Here is a 20,119-nt window from a genome sequence, read left to right as displayed (position 1 = left end):
TTTATAAAATTCATTATAAAGCAATGAACTCAGCTTTTGGAACTAAATATAAGTTACAACCTAAAATTGGTGAAACACGTTTTCTTCAAACAGATTTAACTAAAACAAACACTGTAATACCTAAAACCATTCAATGGAAAGACATCACACTTCCCGATGAATGGATTTTGGAAGGGGTTGTACCTCCTCCTATATTAGAACCAATTAGACCAAATGTCAATTTACAAAAAATTGAACAGTTTGAAGATGGTAAGGTTACATTAAAATTTAATAGAAGTCATAGTATGAGGTTTACAGGGTCATCTTCCTCTGTAACTACAGATGAAAATGATAAACCTAGTTCTTCTATACCTTCTGTTATTTATGCAAAATATAAAGAATCTGAACCTAAACCAATTATTCAAAGTTTAGTAAAACCTAGGTATTCTACTTCAGATATACCTAATTTAAATAAAATGAAAGGAGTTGATTATAGTTCTTCTATACCACAGGCTGTTTATAATCCTGTAGATAACTATGTTAATCAACAATCTAATTTGGTAAATTCATCTCCAGAATCACCCACAGCTTCAGCTATAACTGAAAATGTTAGTGCAATAGACAGAGAATTAAATGTTCTTAGTAAAGAAAATATTGAAAAGAATTTAATAAAAGAAATATCTAAAACAAAAAATTTATTAAAAATGAAAAAGATATTAAAAACATATACTTTTGAAGAATTAAAATCTGAATATTTAGAATATAAATTAAATAACCAAACTGAAATTAAATTCTTTGATTGGTATAACTTAATTAAAGAAAATAAATTTGAAAAAAGTCTAAACCCAATAACTATTAGAGATAAGAGACCAGAATTTGTAGTAAATGATCAAACAATAAAGAGTGATTTTCCACCTAAGACAATTAGTAAATTAAAACATCATGATAATGAAATTACTTGTGCCCCATACAAAACTGCTCAAGATAATGATGTAAATAAAAAAATAATCGAATAAAATAATTTTAGTAATGCAAGTTTAATTTGTTTAAATACACAATTAAAAAGAATTGAACACTTATTGGAAAATAATCCAATTGTCAATGAAACGGTAAAAGGTAAAGAAAAAGTACAATCTCATATGTTTAAACCTTTTCAAATTTCCCAATCAAGTAAAAAAGAATTTGTAAATCAATTAAAAGATCAATTAAGTAAAATTCAAGTTCGATCTGCGACTACCCAACATGTAGCCCAGGATACTACTCCATCATCAGCATCAAGAAATATAAATATAATTGAAGAAAACACCAACTCTGATGTTAGTGAACCTGACTCAGAAGATATTAAGCAATTTGAATTAAATCCTATAAATCATCATAGAGAAATAGTGAGTAGGGCACCAGACCTAGGTATAATTGATAAACCTAATACTATATCTCAATTTAAATATAATGCTTCCACAATCTATGAATGGAACATAGATAGTCTAAGTGAATATAATATATTAAGTATTTTGCAACAAATGACAATGGCTGCAAATGCTTATAAAACCCAGTCAACTATTTCTGATAAAGCTATAGCAGAAATCCTCATTGCGGGATTTACTGGACAACTTAAAGGTTGGTGGGATTATCACCTTACTGACCAACAACATGAAGAAATCTTAAATTCAATAAAAGTGGATGAGGACGAAAACCCTATATTTGATGAAAATGGTGAAGTAATTCAGGATGCTGTGTCATCTTTAATTCTCACTATCTCATTACATTTTATTGGTGATCCGTCTCACATAAAAGATAAAAATGCAGAATTATTAAGTAATCTTAAATGTAGAAATTTAGGTGATTTTCAAACTTATAAAACAACTTTTCTCACTCGATTAATGTTAAGGGAAGACTCTAATCAAAGCTTTTGGAAAGAAAAGTTTTTAGCTGGATTACCTTATTTTTTAGGAGAAAAAGTTAGAAACAATATTAAACAACAATTTGGCCAACCTATTCCTTATAATAAATTAACATATGGGCAGTTAATTAGTATAATTCAAAAGGAAGGTTTACAAATTTGTCAGGACTTAAAACTTCAAAAAAGATTAAAATATGAAATGCAAAAAACTAAACGAGAATTAGGATCATTTTGTAAGCAATTTGATTACAGTCTCCCAACGAACCAACGATGTGATGGTCAATGTTCTAAAATAACTAAACCTAAAAAATATTATAGAAATAAATACTTTAAAAAACAATATAGGTCTACGCCTAGTCAAGATAAATTTTATAGTAAAAAGAGAACAACACCTTCTTATAAAAACAAAAGTAAACAACCTTCTAAATCTACAACTAAAAATTCTTATAAAAATTTGACTTGTTACAATTGTGGTAAAAAAGGACATACATCTAAATTTTGTAAATTTAATAAAAGATTACATGAATTAAATTTGGAAGAAAATGTTTTAAATAAAATTTATGAATTATATATTGATTCGGATTCTTCGGAATCTGAGACTAATGCAAGTGAAAATCAAATTGATGAATTAGGAACTACTACAAGTTCTTCCAGTTCATCAAAATTTTCTTTAAATATGTTATCTAAAGATCAAAGTAATTTATTAACAGTAGTTAATGGAATTGAAGATCAAGAAACTAGAGCTAAACTTCTTAAGAAACTCATAAAAAGTTTTGAAGACGAAGATGACATAAAAAATATTACTCCTAAAATTCAGTCTAATACTTATGATTCAACTACCATATTAAATAAAAATAAACCTAAAAAGGTCGATGCGGATGAATCTACTAAAGAATTATATAAAGAAATTAAGATGCTAAAAAATGAAGTAAAAGAATTAAAAACCCAACTTCAACAAAACTCTAAAAAAATAAAAAAACTAGAATCCCAACTTATTTCTAGTTCTTCCTCAGAAGAAGATGAACCAGATAATAATTTAAAAATAAATGAATTAGATGAAGATGTAGATTGTAATTTTCTCAATTTATTACAAGAAATTACTTCACGAAAATATTTAGTAAAAATAAACATTCAAATAAATGATTTTGTGATAGATGCAATTGCACTCTTTGACACAGGTGCAGATTTAAACTGTATAAAATCTTATCTAGTTCCTAAAAGATATTGGTTAAAAACTAGTGAAAAATTAAGTACAGCCAACAAATCTAAATTTGAAATTATAGGAAAAACAGATGCAATAATCATAGATCAAGCCTTAGAAATACACACAGTATTTTTACTTTCACCCCAGATAAATTATATGGTAATATTAGGCACTCCATTTATAAATCTCATCACACCATATTCAGTTAAAGAGGATTGTATTAAATTTAAAATAAAAAATTGCAAAGCTCAATTGGAATTTACGGAAAAACCTAAAAAGAAACAATTAAATTTACTAAAAGCTCATTCTATTAAAATGTTAGAAATAAATTCTTTAATCAAATCTAAAGAAGAAAACTTAAAAGATTTGCAAAATAATGCATGTTTAAATAGAATTAAAAACCAATTAAATTCTGATGATATCCAAAATAAAATCTCAACTCTAAAAAATTTTATGGAAAACAAATTATGTGCTGACCATCCAAATGCTTTTTGGAATCGTAAACAACACATAGTGGACTTACCATATGAAAAAGATTTTGATGAAAAAACCATTAAAACTAAAGCTAGACCAATTCAGATGAGTCCTGAATTGATTGACCATTGTAAAAATGAAATTCAAGATTTACTTCATAAAAAATTAATTTCTAAATCTCGAAGTCCATGGTCTTGTGCAGCTTTTTATGTGAATAAAAACGCTGAAATAGAACGTGGTGCTCCTAGATTAGTAATAAATTATAAACCATTAAATACAGCTTTAAAATGGATTAGGTATCCTATTCCAAATAAAAAAGATCTTTTAAAGCAACTCTATAATGCAAATATTTTTAGTAAATTTGATATGAAATCTGGTTATTGGCAGATTCAAATAGACCCCAAAGACAGATATAAAACAGCATTTACAGTTCCATTTGGCCAATACGAATGGAATGTAATGCCTTTTGGATTAAAAAATGCTCCTTCTGAATTTCAAAGGATCATGAATGATATTTTTAACCCTTATTCTAAATTTTGTATTGTTTATATTGATGATGTGCTTATATTTAGTACAACTCTAGAACATCATTTTAAACATTTAAAAACATTTTGTATGATTATCGAGAAAAATGGTTTAGCATTAAGTAAAGCTAAAATGGATTTGTTTAAAACTAAAATAAGATTTTTAGGACATCATATAGAACAAGGTAAGATTCAACCTATAGAAAGAGCACTTGTTTTTGGTGAAAAATTTCCCGATGAAATTTCTAATAAACCCCAATTACAACGTTTTCTTGGTTGTTTAAATTATGTCATTGATTTTTATCCAAATTTAAATTGCATGATAAAACCTTTACATAATAGACTTTGTAAAAATGCTGGTCCTTGGACAACTCAGCATACTCAACTAGTAAAAAAGATAAAATCATTAGTAAAAGAAATCCCTTACTTATATATTCCTGATCCTAATGCTTTTAAAATTGTTGAAACTGATGCTTCTAATATTGGTTATGGCGGCATTTTAAAACAAAAAATTAATAGTAAAGAAAGAATAATCCAATATACTTCAGGACATTGGACTTCAACTCAATTAAATTATTCTACCATTAAAAAAGAAATTTTAAGTATTGTTATTTGTATAAATAAATTTCAATCTGATCTTTTAAATCAAAAATTTTTACTTCGTATTGATTGTAAATCTGCAAAAGAAGTTTTGCAGAAAGATGTCCAAAACCTTGCCTCTAAACAAATTTTTGCTCGATGGCAAGCGCTTTTAAGTATTTTTGAATTTGACATAGAATATATTAAAGGTAATGATAATAATATTCCAGACTTTCTAACTAGAGAATTCTTACAGAACAATGGGAAGAAAGAAGGATAAAGGGAAAGAAATTAAACAAGATTCCAGCTCCCCAACTAAAGCTCTTTCTGAGCACTCTGAAGATCTTAGTAAAACCTTAAACACTAAAACCACCTCTCCTAAAGACCTTAAAAAATGGATAGAGGAACTTTCTCAATCTCCTGAAGTAATTAAAGCACTGCAGGGAATGGCATCCTCTTCCACAGAGGACCCAGGTATGTCTTCTAAATCTAAAGCGATCGTATCCGCTCATGATACGGCTACTCTGTCTCAAACGGTAGACAGTAAAGAGTTATCAAATCCGTTGATGGCTGTGGATTTGCCAAAAATCCAATATAAATCTACTGGTAATATACATAAATGGTTTGATAAAAATTTATTTGATTTTGAAATCGAAGTCGAGGATGGTTATAATCATACTAATCCTTGGCAAATTATAAAAAATTATTATCCTGAGAATTGGTTTTTTATGCCAACAGATTTGTCAAAACCTCAGGCCTATTATAATAATATATTATTAGATACTGAATCAGTAAACATCAAACATACTTTTGATAAAAATGGAATAATTTCTTATTCTTCTATAAAAATAAAACGCGTCATCCATCCTAAGGATTGGCCTGTATCTTCTTTAGTAACGCCAGTAAAATTTAAAGGATTACATAAATATAATATGAGTTATAATTATTTTGATTATAAAAAAGCGTGGGATACGATATTTTGTCTTCAAAATCCCACCACTACTCATTCATGGTTAATATATTTTGATCAAAATATACGCACTGATTTAAAAATCCCAAATTGGTTTAAACGATGGTGGCAGTTTAAAGGAATTTCCGAGGAAATCATTCCTCATGATATCCATTATTTGTACCAGTTTTTTAAAACCCATTATAAACCTAAGCCTGAAGAAGTTCATATTCCTTCTTTGATGTATTATTGTATGACCTTCTTTACTCCATGGGTATATCAATGGTATTTTGATTATCAGTATGTCCCAGGAAGTCAAATTCCCATGATAATAAAAAGACATAAAATAAAATGGTGGGGATCATTCAAGAATTCCACCACTGAACATAAAATTAGTCAATGGATCCGCAATAAATTATCCAGCCCATCTAAACCAGCTTTAACCTATGCCCATACATTAGCTATTCAGGATAACCCCCAGTTTGGTATCCAAAAAGCCCAATGTCAGGCCCGGTTAGCTGCAGCCAAAACAGCAGAAGAATATAGATTGATCTGTCAAGAGATGTCTGAACAACTCTCAACCAGTTCAAATCAGCCCATAAAACCATCCACCAGTAAAGCCCAAAGTGCATCCTCCAGTAAATCTTCAAACACTACACACCATAAAAGCAAGGGTAAAATCGTTTTACCATCATCCTCATCATCTAGTTCATCTAGCGAAGAAAGTGATGACAGCGATATCATAAAAATCCAAAGTAAAGCAGGTAAAAAAGAAAAAGAAAGAACAAAGAAGTTAAAACAGAAAGAAAAAATAAAAAGAAAAGAAAAGCTAAAAAAGAAAAAGAAGGACACATCATCGTCCTCATCTTATTCTGAATCATTGTAAACAGGCAGAAGGAACCTTATTCCTTCACTCTTTGTAAAACACCCAATCAAAACGACACACAAGTTTTTAGTAAAGTCCACTCAGCAACAGTAAAGGTCCTCTCGCCAACAGTAAAGGTCAACTTGAAACAGTAGAGATTCTTCGACAGAGAATACTGTTCACCAACAGTAAAAGCAAACAGTAGAGATTCTTCGACAGAGACTACTGTTCACCAACAGTAAAAGCAAACAGTAGAGATTCTTCGACAGAGACTACTGTTCACCAACAGTAAAAGTAAATAGTAAAGATTCTAAAATTTTTATTTAAGGGAGCCTTTTCCCCTTGTGAAGGCATCGATTGAAAAACTCATAATACAGCATATACTCCAATATAGGCATAGTAATTCTCTCCCTAAACTATCTCCCTCCTTTCCCAGTTCGATTGTAAAGGATTCAAGTGTTGAAAGTCTTAAAATTCTTGTAAGTTAAAACTAATTTAAGTTTATCATTTAAAGTTTAATTTTTGTATTAAAATATTGTAATACTATTTTGTTATTTCAATTATTTATTTTAGTCAATATAAATTGCTACTTAGTCAATATAAATTGCTACTTTTACAGCCCTGTTAAAGGCTTCATTCTCTTCTCCCTCCACACTCTGACTTAGTTCTGGGGAACCCAGGCTAAGGTTGCAGGAGCCCTAAACCTTAATTAAAATAAAATCAATTAAAATTGGTTGAGTTAATTGATAAATATTAAATTTATTTGTAATTTGTTTGTTGTATAAGTATGCTCTGTGGTTGCACCTTAGTGTGATCTTCCACATCAGAAATATCATTCTTGTATGTTCATAAACATATACTGTTCACTTACTGTTCAGATTAAAATATATACTGTTCATCTTTAAACAAGTACTGTTAAAATTAAAGTATTGATATAAAGGCTGGAAACCCAGAAGTGCGGGCTACTGGTCCTAAGGTCTATTAATTTAGACATCTTCTTGGTATAACAACGCCACGTATCATACTTAAATGATTCATTGTTTTGTAAATCATATTGATAATAGTGTATTAATTGATATATATTTAAATGATATCTTGATTAATATGTATATTGATAATGATCGTTGTTTAGTACATGCTTATGTAGGTTTTAATATGTATGATATGTTTATTAATTTATAATTTATAAAATTCAACTTAATATTTGAGTAATTAAACGGTCCTTGAAGCTTTTGTTAATTAAACGGTCCTTGAAGCTTTTGTTAATTAAACGGTCTTTTTCAATCGATTAAAAAACTCATAATACAGCATATACTCCAATATAGGCATAGTAATTCTCTCCCTAAACTATCTCCCTCCTTTCCCAGTTCGATTGTAAAGGATTCAAGTGTTGAAAGTCTTAAAATTCTTGTAAGTTAAAACTAATTTAAGTTTATCATTTAAAGTTTAATTTTTGTATTAAAATATTGTAATACTATTTTGTTATTTCAATTATTTATTTTAGTCAATATAAATTGCTACTTAGTCAATATAAATTGCTACTTTTACAGCCCTGTTAAAGGCTTCATTCTCTTCTCCCTCCACACTCTGACTTAGTTCTGGGGAACCCAGGCTAAGGTTGCAGGAGCCCTAAACCTTAATTAAAATAAAATCAATTAAAATTGGTTGAGTTAATTGATAAATATTAAATTTATTTGTAATTTGTTTGTTGTATAAGTATGCTCTGTGGTTGCACCTTAGTGTGATCTTCCACATCAGAAATATCATTCTTGTATGTTCATAAACATATACTGTTCACTTACTGTTCAGATTAAAATATATACTGTTCATCTTTAAACAAGTACTGTTAAAATTAAAGTATTGATATAAAAGCTGGAAACCCAGAAGTGCGGGCTACTGGTCCTAAGGTCTATTAATTTAGACATCTTCTTGGTATAACAACGCCACGTATCATACTTAAATGATTCATTGTTTTGTAAATCATATTGATAATAGTGTATTAATTGATATATATTTAAATGATATCTTGATTAATATGTATATTGATAATGATCGTTGTTTAGTACATGCTTATGTAGGTTTTAATATGTATGATATGTTTATTAATTTATAATTTATAAAATTCAACTTAATATTTGAGTAATTAAACGGTCCTTGAAGCTTTTGTTAATTAAACGGTCCTTGAAGCTTTTGTTAATTAAACGGTCTTTTTCAATCGATTAAAAAACTCATAATACAGCATATACTCCAATATAGGCATAGTAATTCTCTCCCTAAACTATCTCCCTCCTTTCCCAGTTCGATTGTAAAGGATTCAAGTGTTGAAAGTCTTAAAATTCTTGTAAGTTAAAACTAATTTAAGTTTATCATTTAAAGTTTAATTTTTGTATTAAAATATTGTAATACTATTTTGTTATTTCAATTATTTATTTTAGTCAATATAAATTGCTACTTAGTCAATATAAATTGCTACTTTTACAGCCCTGTTAAAGGCTTCATTCTCTTCTCCCTCCACACTCTGACTTAGTTCTGGGGAACCCAGGCTAAGGTTGCAGGAGCCCTAAACCTTAATTAAAATAAAATCAATTAAAATTGGTTGAGTTAATTGATAAATATTAAATTTATTTGTAATTTGTTTGTTGTATAAGTATGCTCTGTGGTTGCACCTTAGTGTGATCTTCCACATCAGAAATATCATTCTTGTATGTTCATAAACATATACTGTTCACTTACTGTTCAGATTAAAATATATACTGTTCATCTTTAAACAAGTACTGTTAAAATTAAAGTATTGATATAAAAGCTGGAAACCCAGAAGTGCGGGCTACTGGTCCTAAGGTCTATTAATTTAGACATCTTCTTGGTATAACAACGCCACGTATCATACTTAAATGATTCATTGTTTTGTAAATCATATTGATAATAGTGTATTAATTGATATATATTTAAATGATATCTTGATTAATATGTATATTGATAATGATCGTTGTTTAGTACATGCTTATGTAGGTTTTAATATGTATGATATGTTTATTAATTTATAATTTATAAAATTCAACTTAATATTTGAGTAATTAAACGGTCCTTGAAGCTTTTGTTAATTAAACGGTCCTTGAAGCTTTTGTTAATTAAACGGTCTTTTTCAATCGATTAAAAAACTCATAATACAGCATATACTCCAATATAGGCATAGTAATTCTCTCCCTAAACTATCTCCCTCCTTTCCCAGTTCGATTGTAAAGGATTCAAGTGTTGAAAGTCTTAAAATTCTTGTAAGTTAAAACTAATTTAAGTTTATCATTTAAAGTTTAATTTTTGTATTAAAATATTGTAATACTATTTTGTTATTTCAATTATTTATTTTAGTCAATATAAATTGCTACTTAGTCAATATAAATTGCTACTTTTACAGCCCTGTTAAAGGCTTCATTCTCTTCTCCCTCCACACTCTGACTTAGTTCTGGGGAACCCAGGCTAAGGTTGCAGGAGCCCTAAACCTTAATTAAAATAAAATCAATTAAAATTGGTTGAGTTAATTGAGTTAATTGATAAATATTAAATTGCTACTTAGTCAATATAAATTGCTACTTTTACAGCCCTGTTAAAGGCTTCATTCTCTTCTCCCTCCACACTCTGACTTAGTTCTGGGGAACCCAGGCTAAGGTTGCAGGAGCCCTAAACCTTAATTAAAATAAAATCAATTAAAATTGGTTGAGTTAATTGATAAATATTAAATTTATTTGTAATTTGTTTGTTGTATAAGTATGCTCTGTGGTTGCACCTTAGTGTGATCTTCCACATCAGAAATATCATTCTTGTATGTTCATAAACATATACTGTTCACTTACTGTTCAGATTAAAATATATACTGTTCATCTTTAAACAAGTACTGTTAAAATTAAAGTATTGATATAAAGGCTGGAAACCCAGAAGTGCGGGCTACTGGTCCTAAGGTCTATTAATTTAGACATCTTCTTGGTATAACAACGCCACGTATCATACTTAAATGATTCATTGTTTTGTAAATCATATTGATAATAGTGTATTAATTGATATATATTTAAATGATATCTTGATTAATATGTATATTGATAATGATCGTTGTTTAGTACATGCTTATGTAGGTTTTAATATGTATGATATGTTTATTAATTTATAATTTATAAAATTCAACTTAATATATATATATATAATGTGATTTAAGTTAAAAACTTATCAGATAGAACTATAATTGTCACGACCCGTTTCCATGGGCCGGACCGGCACTAGGGCCCAGGTAAGCTTAAGGCCCCCGAGGCCCGTAGTAAGCCTAAATTATCCAATATGTCTACCTATCTTTTCCAATTTCATCAAAACAGTAAACCCATATACAAACATCTGGCCCAAACTCAAATAACACATAATGTATAACCAGGGCCTATTCACAATAAATTATAATCACATTATGGGCTTACTGGTTCACCTGCAGCTAATTACCTAACATTTAATTTATAGTGTAGTGCTAACAATAAGTCCAATATTAATACACAACCCTATAACTGCGGAGTCTAAAAATAATCTGATAACGGAATAATTTATACATCCAAAATTAAATAACATGAATATAAAGTTTACATTTGTAACTCTGCGGAGAAGATTGCAGAGCTTCAGTCGAATCAGCTGCTTCCTAGTACCTGGGAGGTTTGTTGGGGGGGGTGAGTTTTGCAACTCAGTGAATAATAATAAATAATACACACCACATACAGTCAAGCAAAATGCACCCTAGTATACTGAATGAACACACAACAGTCAATCATATGACATTACATCAGCACCCACAAACAATATCACCTTCAAATAATCACATCACGTGGAAATTAGTCAGTGGCGTCACCTAAACCCCCGACGAGCCGTCCTCTCAAACAGCCCATCCTCTCAAACATGTGCACCCGGGGAGCCAATCCCCCATATCTGGCCGACCGGTCTAATCCTCACTTGACCAGTCCTCTCAATATTTTATTTTACATTCTCTCTTTTCTTTTCCATCTCATCAACATCATTTCATCAATTCATCAGGTGCACACGGGGGCGCCGATCTCCCATTTACCCGGCCGACGGTCCAATTTCATCAGTTCATCAGGATCCATATTTATCGACCGTCCTCACAAACCCAGGGTGACCCACTTCATCCTAACTCCACACAAACAGAGCACAGTATATACACAGCACAAATAATCAAACAATTCATTTATCATAATACACCAATTTCATCCAAATGCACAATTATGCATAAGTATAATTATAGTGATCATAACATAATATATATGATAAAATACTTATAATATATTGTAAATATATAAATAAAAATATAAGGTTTATAAATAAATGTTATGCAAATGCAGTGTTGATATGCATTATTTACTATTACTCACAGTGATGGAGAGCGAAGTTCTAGCTTTGATTCTGTCCTGGAGGAGCACTAGATGGACCCGGGCGATCTAAGAAATTTAAGAATGACACAAAACAAAAGTAACTACATCAGATAAAGCATTTCTTTACCACTCTTAGAATTTTATTTTAAACTCTTAATTTTTCTACGTAATCTAATCTCGATATTAATTTCTTTTCTATAATAAATTTTATTTCTCTACCGAACTCTATTTTATTTATTTCTTCTGAAATCTATTTTATTTTCTATTATTTTCTACTCTCTATAAATAATTAAATTTCTATAATGAAGTTTATTTGCTACCGAAATTCATTTTATTTCTACCGAAATTTCGGCAGCATCTCCCCTAAAAATTGGATTTTCCACCTGTTAAAATATCAACAATTTATCTAATAACTCCAAACCACACAGCCCATCCATCGGGCAATCAATCAATCAATTCAATTTTCTCATCCTCCATCCGAAAATCCATATCAACATTACCTTTAATTCTCAATTCTTCATTTCATTCCATTCATGATATTATCATCAAAATTCCTCAATAAATTAATCAAAGGATTTTAAGTGAATCAACATTTATATTATAAATCAATACTGAAAATTAAATTAACTTAATTTAACTACTCACAATTACTAAATTAAATTAACTAAATTAATTAACTACAATAATAAAATTAATTTAAGTAACTAAAATTAGTAGCATTAATTTTATTACCCCAAAATATAATCTTTTGTCGAATTTCGCTAGATCGGGGATTTTCACGCGTGCCGGATCGGAGAGCAGTGGCTGTCGGTGGTCGGAGGCACGCTGGAGCGGCGGCAGAGGCGCGATCTGTTGTGGCGGAGCAGCAGGGCACGGTGGTGGCGCGACAAGGTGGAGACTGTGCTGCTGTTGTGCGCTGCGCAATCTGGCAGAGGGCGGAGCTACTGGCAGTGGCGCGCGAAGGAGCAGTGAGGCGGTGCGACTGGCGGCGTGGAGTGGCGGCGAGGTGGCCCGCGAGGGCTGGGTGGCGCGCGATAGATCTGCTGTCTCTCGCCAGTCACACGCAGACAGACGCAGGGAAGAAGAAAGAAAAGAAAAGAAAGAAAGAAAGAAAGAAAGAAAGAAAGAAGAAGAAGAAGAAGAAGAAGAAGAAGGGAGGAGGAGGCGCAGTGGCTGTGTCGGTGGAGTGGAGTTGAGGCGCTGGTGAGGGTGACGAGTAGAGGTGCAGCGCTGGAGATAAAAAAAAAATGGAATTTTCTAGATGGTTTGGGTCGAACCGGTTCGATTCGGTTCGATTCGACCCATATCTTTGGTTTTCATTTGGTTTTCGGCTTTTTCAGTCGGTTTTCGGTTCGGTTTCTCACAGTGTTCGCATTAAAATATTGAAATAAATTTCCAGGCTGTCGATTTATTAAATTTAATTGGAAAATCTTTGAAAAAAAAAAATTCGGGTTGTTTCAGTCTTCCCCCCTTATAAAAATTCGTCCTCGAATTTTGAAAATAATAAGAAACTAGGATGCAACAGTTGTTTACTACAATGGTGGTTGTGCTTCTCACATAATGATGCAACTGTTAAAAGTTATCACCATAGTTAATTTAAACTTGAGTTGTACTATATCTACAAGTCAAGTCGAGTAAAACATTCATAACCCAAGGCACAGATTCGACTCTAGTATTCACTGTTAAGCGTAAGAATTTAAGTTCCTCATAACCTCTGCTCAAGTAAGGGTTATAACTCTCATTAGCTATATATCATGTGACCTATATTGATGTATCGCCTCATTTATCTCTCACTAGCTATTATAGGCAACGATCATTTCTCAATAAGATACTCATACACAAACCAAGCATTAAATCTTCTGATACTCGCATCCACATATCCAAATTTACTACTATTCCAATTTAGGATCCTTATTATTATTATTATCAAGTTCTACCATTAAGTACCATTCGATCCTTTCCAATTAAAGAGAACAAATTCATTGCACTACCACAAGCTTATTTCAACAGAATCATGACATTTCTCTAACTAATTGCTATCAACTGATAGGAGATCCTGACTTCTATCCCAATCTCATCACATATTTATCAACTTAACAATTTTCCAACGAAGATAGATATACAATCTCTTTTCAAATCCTACTAATGAGAATTCATACTATACCATTTCTTAACTAATTATGACAAGAACTTATGCAACTAGTCAAGTTAGCTGTTGACATGCCAAATATTCTTAATGTATTTTCTAAAATATGCACACACCATTCTATTACACTCAACTCCATAAAGAAGTCTAGCCAACATTTTTTTTTTATCTTGCTCAAGATGTAAAATTCTCCAAACCGTATTTTATATCCAATTTACCTAGGTCTACGTATCCAGATATCCTAAACAAGTAGTGCCTTTTGCTCTAGCTAAGTATGAGATTAAGGATATTAAACCTATAATCCAACTCCTGATTAAACTATGTCCTTTGTTTTATGTTTCTTCTTACCCATGAATACCTAAGAATATTCAGATAATAATATCATTGGGTTATTCTTTCTCTCCAAGTTTGTCTATCACCTCCAAATTCGTAAAATTTATACCTAATACAATCTAGGAATATCCTCAACCATAATTATGTTCTCTCTATATTCTTTACTCCAAACAAGGTTAATTCCTCATTGAATCCTTCAACATCAGAGTTGCAATGTACCATTCCTCGAATGGACCTAACTAATTAAGTATTCTCTTAAACCATAAGATCTGTCACAAACTGCCATTTATAACACAATTCTATTCATTCAATCATAATTTCCACCAATTGCTAAGAAATTCAGAATAGCTTTACATCGACTCCAAATCATATATGAATGACTCTCATCCTAATTGATATCTCAATCATTCCATGAGCAAATTTTAAATTAATAAATTACCATATTAACACACTTAAGTTGGTCTTCAAGTATAGTGAAGATGTAATCTTAGACCATCTTGTTAACACATCCGATAATCTTATAATTCATGTTTTCAGTTTTTGAATACTTGTGTGTATTCTTGTCCCTAAAATTATCCCAAATTCACTTGTTTATTCTTACACAAATCTCAATATTCCAAATGAACAGTAAATTAAAACCCAGTTAGTTCATTGATATATAAAATACTCCAGATACCCTTCTGTTCCCTAGAGGCGTAATTATATCTCCCTTTCTCCATCCAATAAACTAAGTAACTTACAAAAATGCACTAAGTAATAGGAATTTCTTATTCTAACTACTTTGCATCAAGACATTACATTTATTCATATTCATCGTCATCTCAAGCTGAATCTCATGATTCTTCATCAACTCTTATTTCAAGTTATTAGTATTAATAACACTTATCACTTGTACATAATACATTTATAAGCTCAATATATGGATTCAATTAATATAACTCATAAAACTATTTTCTAACTACATATTCTAAACTAATTATTCTAAAGCATCTTTTAATTTTCTAAATTTTCATAAATCTTAAATTTATTTACCGCATCAAATTACTATTCATGATCATTTAAATTCTTAATATCCACCTTATCTCTATTCTCCATGAGATATAACAAGAAACTTTTCAATTATACAAATATTATTCTCCTCTATTCTTTATATTCAAATTATGTTCAAATTATATTCAACCTATAATTTTCCTAATATAATTATCACCCCAATATAATAGCGTTTTAATCCCAAAACCACTAATTGCCTTTGTTATCTTTTACTTTTATTTTATTATACTTGGTCCATAGACTTAGTCTGACTTATTAAACATCCTACATGTACTAGGATCTAAATTATATCCTGTCTAATACACTCACTACATACTAAACTTTCACTGTATTAATTCCTAGATTATACTAATTATCCTTTAATTATATATACCACCCTCGTAATTCTATAAACGATCAACCTCATCGCCCCACTTATCATTTTTCTACCAGACATTCCTTTATATTCCTGAATGTCCTTAAGATTAGGTCCATAACTCTTTCATTACTTGTAAATACTCCTATTAACTATTAGTCAATCTTTTTATCAATTCTTGATCAATTTGTCTTAAAATTTATTCTCGTATAAGCATAGTGAGATCAACGCGAACCACAATTTTTCCTACACTCGTGAAATCCCAAAATATAAAAATATTTATCTTAGATCCTCTGATGTATCATTATTCCTATTTGCATCAAATTTTCTAACAATTATCCTTAATTTGTCAAACCTCTAATTACTAGCTATCCTCATTTAAATCACATTAATTCATATTCCTCACCTTTATGTATTTGATTCTTTTCTTAATATTCATTCAGTAACAGGACTAGATCCATTCTTACTTATCTACTTCATTGGTATAACATCAATTCAATAATTGGATAATTACCTCTCCAGGTCCAATGTCATTCATCAATACACTTAATCATCATGCCCCACTATTTACATAACATAATTACCTTGATTCCCTTATAGAATTGTTCCTCGGATCATAGAATCCCCCATTGAATAAAAATCATTGTTTGTACTTTACATACCATCGAGTGTGCAACAATTATTTTAAACATCAAATTTTAAACATCAAAAGACTAAATACCATTAGATAAACCATAAGATTCCACAAGCCACACAATATCCACCACTATTATTCTTTATGAAAAATACTCATCACCATTATCATATCAAATCACACCAAATCCTTCAATATTCAGACCTTATAAAAATCATGTATATCCATTCCATCCAGAAAAATATTTATCTCAATAATTATAATAAATTCCACCAACCAACATCATGTAAATATCACCAAATACATATATTAATTCAAGGCACCACTTAAATAGATTCTAATGTCCTTAAATCCGAACCATTTAGTTCTCTTAATAAATAATTAGCAACTCATTCTCAATTCCACAGGCACACATATACACACATTCCTGCATTTTTATATATGTATTCCATATTCAACACGTATTAAATAAAAATAGCACACTTTCATCATCTAACTTCAACTTATTAATCCTATATAACTTATCTTCTTACCTACTTAAATTATATATGAATATTATTTATTCCATAGAAGGATTTTTGTTTAATCCATCCCTTTAGCATCAGTAACTAAATCACATCTCTAAAGAACAAGGATACAAATTTTAATCATTAAACAACTTGTCTTGAACCTAGCTGCGAATAACGCTGAATGGGAAAGCAAGGAAAACTATGTCAAGACATGACAGGAATTACTCCGCAGTTACATCTAGAATTATGAACTTTTGCTCTGATACCACCTTTGTCACGACCCGTTTCCATGGGCCGGACCGGCACTAGGGCCCAGGTAAGCTTAAGGCCCCCGAGGCCCGTAGTAAGCCTAAATTATCCAATATGTCTACCTATCTTTTCCAATTTCATCAAAACAGTAAACCCATATACAAACATCTGGCCCAAACTCAAATAACACATAATGTATAACCAGGGCCTATTCACAATAAATTATAATCACATTATGGGCTTACTGGTTCACCTGCAGCTAATTACCTAACATTTAATTTATAGTGTAGTGCTAACAATAAGTCCAATATTAATACACAACCCTATAACTGCGGAGTCTAAAAATAATCTGATAACGGAATAATTTATACATCCAAAATTAAATAACATGAATATAAAGTTTACATTTGTAACTCTGCGGAGAAGATTGCAGAGCTTCAGTCGAATCAGCTGCTTCCTAGTACCTGGGAGGTTTGTTGGGGGGTGAGTTTTGCAACTCAGTGAATAATAATAAATAATACACACCACATACAGTCAAGCAAAATGCACCCTAGTATACTGAATGAACACACAACAGTCAATCATATGACATTACATCAGCACCCACAAACAATATCACCTTCAAATAATCACATCACGTGGAAATTAGTCAGTGGCGTCACCTAAACCCCCGACGAGCCGTCCTCTCAAACAGCCCATCCTCTCAAACATGTGCACCCGGGGAGCCAATCCCCCATATCTGGCCGACCGGTCTAATCCTCACTTGACCAGTCCTCTCAATATTTTATTTTACATTCTCTCTTTTCTTTTCCATCTCATCAACATCATTTCATCAATTCATCAGGTGCACACGGGGGCGCCGATCTCCCATTTACCCGGCCGACGGTCCAATTTCATCAGTTCATCAAGATCCATATTTATCGACCGTCCTCACAAACCCAGGGTGACCCACTTCATCCTAACTCCACACAAACAGAGCACAGTATATACACAGCACAAATAATCAAACAATTCATTTATCATAATACACCAATTTCATCCAAATGCACAATTATGCATAAGTATAATTATAGTGATCATAACATAATATATATGATAAAATACTTATAATATATTGTAAATATATAAATAAAAATATAAGGTTTATAAATAAATGTTATGCAAATGCAGTGTTGATATGCATTATTTACTATTACTCACAGTGATGGAGAGCGAAGTTCTAGCTTTGATTCTGTCCTGGAGGAGCACTAGATGGACCCGGGCGATCTAAGAAATTTAAGAATGACACAAAACAAAAGTAACTACATCAGATAAAGCATTTCTTTACCACTCTTAGAATTTTATTTTAAACTCTTAATTTTTCTACGTAATCTAATCTCGATATTAATTTCTTTTCTATAATAAATTTTATTTCTCTACCGAACTCTATTTTATTTATTTCTTCTGAAATCTGTTTTATTTTCTATTATTTTCTACTCTCTATAAATAATTAAATTTCTATAATGAATTTTATTTGCTACCGAAATTCATTTTATTTCTACCGAAATTTCGGCAGCATCTCCCCTAAAAATTGGATTTTCCACCTGTTAAAATATCAACAATTTATCTAATAACTCCAAACCACACAGCCCATCCATCGGGCAATCAATCAATCAATTCAATTTTCTCATCCTCCATCCGAAAATCCATATCAACATTACCTTTAATTCTCAATTCTTCATTTCATTCCATTCATGATATTATCATCAAAATTCCTCAATAAATTAATCAAAGGATTTTAAGTGAATCAACATTTATATTATAAATCAATACTGAAAATTAAATTAACTTAATTTAACTACTCACAATTACTAAATTAAATTAACTAAATTAATTAACTACAATAATAAAATTAATTTAAGTAACTAAAATTAGTAGCATTAATTTTATTACCCCAAAATATAATCTTTTGTCGAATTTCGCTAGATCGGGGATTTTCACGCGTGCCGGATCGGAGAGCAGTGGCTGTCGGTGGTCGGAGGCACGCTGGAGCGGCGGCAGAGGCGCGATCTGTTGTGGCGGAGCAGCAGGGCACGGTGGTGGCGCGACAAGGTGGAGACTGTGCTGCTGTTGTGCGCTGCGCAATCTGGCAGAGGGCGGAGCTACTGGCAGTGGCGCGCGAAGGAGCAGTGAGGCGGTGCGACTGGCGGCGTGGAGTGGCGGCGAGGTGGCCCGCGAGGGCTGGGTGGCGCGCGATAGATCTGCTGTCTCTCGCCAGTCACACGCAGACAGACGCAGGGAAGAAGAAAGAAAAGAAAAGAAAGAAAGAAAGAAAGAAAGAAAGAAAGAAGAAGAAGAAGAAGAAGAAGAAGAAGAAGGGAGGAGGAGGCGCAGTGGCTGTGTCGGTGGAGTGGAGTTGAGGCGCTGGTGAGGGTGACGAGTAGAGGTGCAGCGCTGGAGATAAAAAAAAATGGAATTTTCTAGATGGTTTGGGTCGAACCGGTTCGATTCGGTTCGATTCGACCCATATCTTTGGTTTTCATTTGGTTTTCGGCTTTTTCAGTCGGTTTTCGGTTCGGTTTCTCACAGTGTTCGCATTAAAATATTGAAATAAATTTTCAGGCTGTCGGTTTATTAAATTTAATTGGAAAATCTTTGAAAAAAAAAAATTCGGGTTGTTTCAATAATACTTTGTCCAGTTAGTCTTCTCACATCTTGTAAAAAATGTTAGAGCATTTTCAATGCAACCATGGATTGTGGTTAATGTGTTTTAATAAATAGAAGCTGTAGATGGTGACATGGCTGAATATGTAGATTTTAAAAATGGCTCTCCAATACATCCTGATTATATTAGAATTTTCTAATGATGTGTATTTTATTTTTCAAATTATATGTAATCTATATCTATCTATCTATCTATCTATCTATCTATCTATCTATAATCCCAAAACCAAAAGAATTTTTAAAAAAACTGACATA

At 31.3% G+C, this 20,119-nt stretch overlaps 1 long non-coding RNA gene across 2 annotated transcripts; it reads right to left on the bottom strand.

Annotated features, from left to right (window-relative positions):
- Window positions 1–10,931: 10,931 nt before the first annotated feature.
- On the bottom strand, window positions 10,932–19,509 carry LOC149499224 (uncharacterized). 2 transcript variants are annotated; one of them, XR_016318959.1, is made up of 5 exons: window positions 19,094–19,509; window positions 18,362–18,427; window positions 17,567–17,625; window positions 11,886–11,951; window positions 10,932–11,147 (listed from the first exon to the last, which is right to left on the bottom strand). It is a non-coding gene; the product is annotated as an uncharacterized LOC149499224 (long non-coding RNA). The 2 variants fall into 2 exon arrangements; XR_016318960.1 differs by lacking the exons at window positions 17,567–17,625; window positions 18,362–18,427; window positions 19,094–19,509 and adding an exon at window positions 12,618–13,028.
- Window positions 19,510–20,119: the final 610 nt, after the last annotated feature.

Source organism: Jatropha curcas, chromosome 1 (genome assembly GCF_041381405.1).
Source record: "Jatropha curcas cultivar XTBG-Jc1 chromosome 1, XTBG_Jcur_1.0, whole genome shotgun sequence".
Lineage (NCBI taxonomy): Eukaryota > Viridiplantae > Streptophyta > Magnoliopsida > Malpighiales > Euphorbiaceae > Jatropha > Jatropha curcas.
This window is presented reverse-complemented; position numbering and strand designations above follow the sequence as displayed.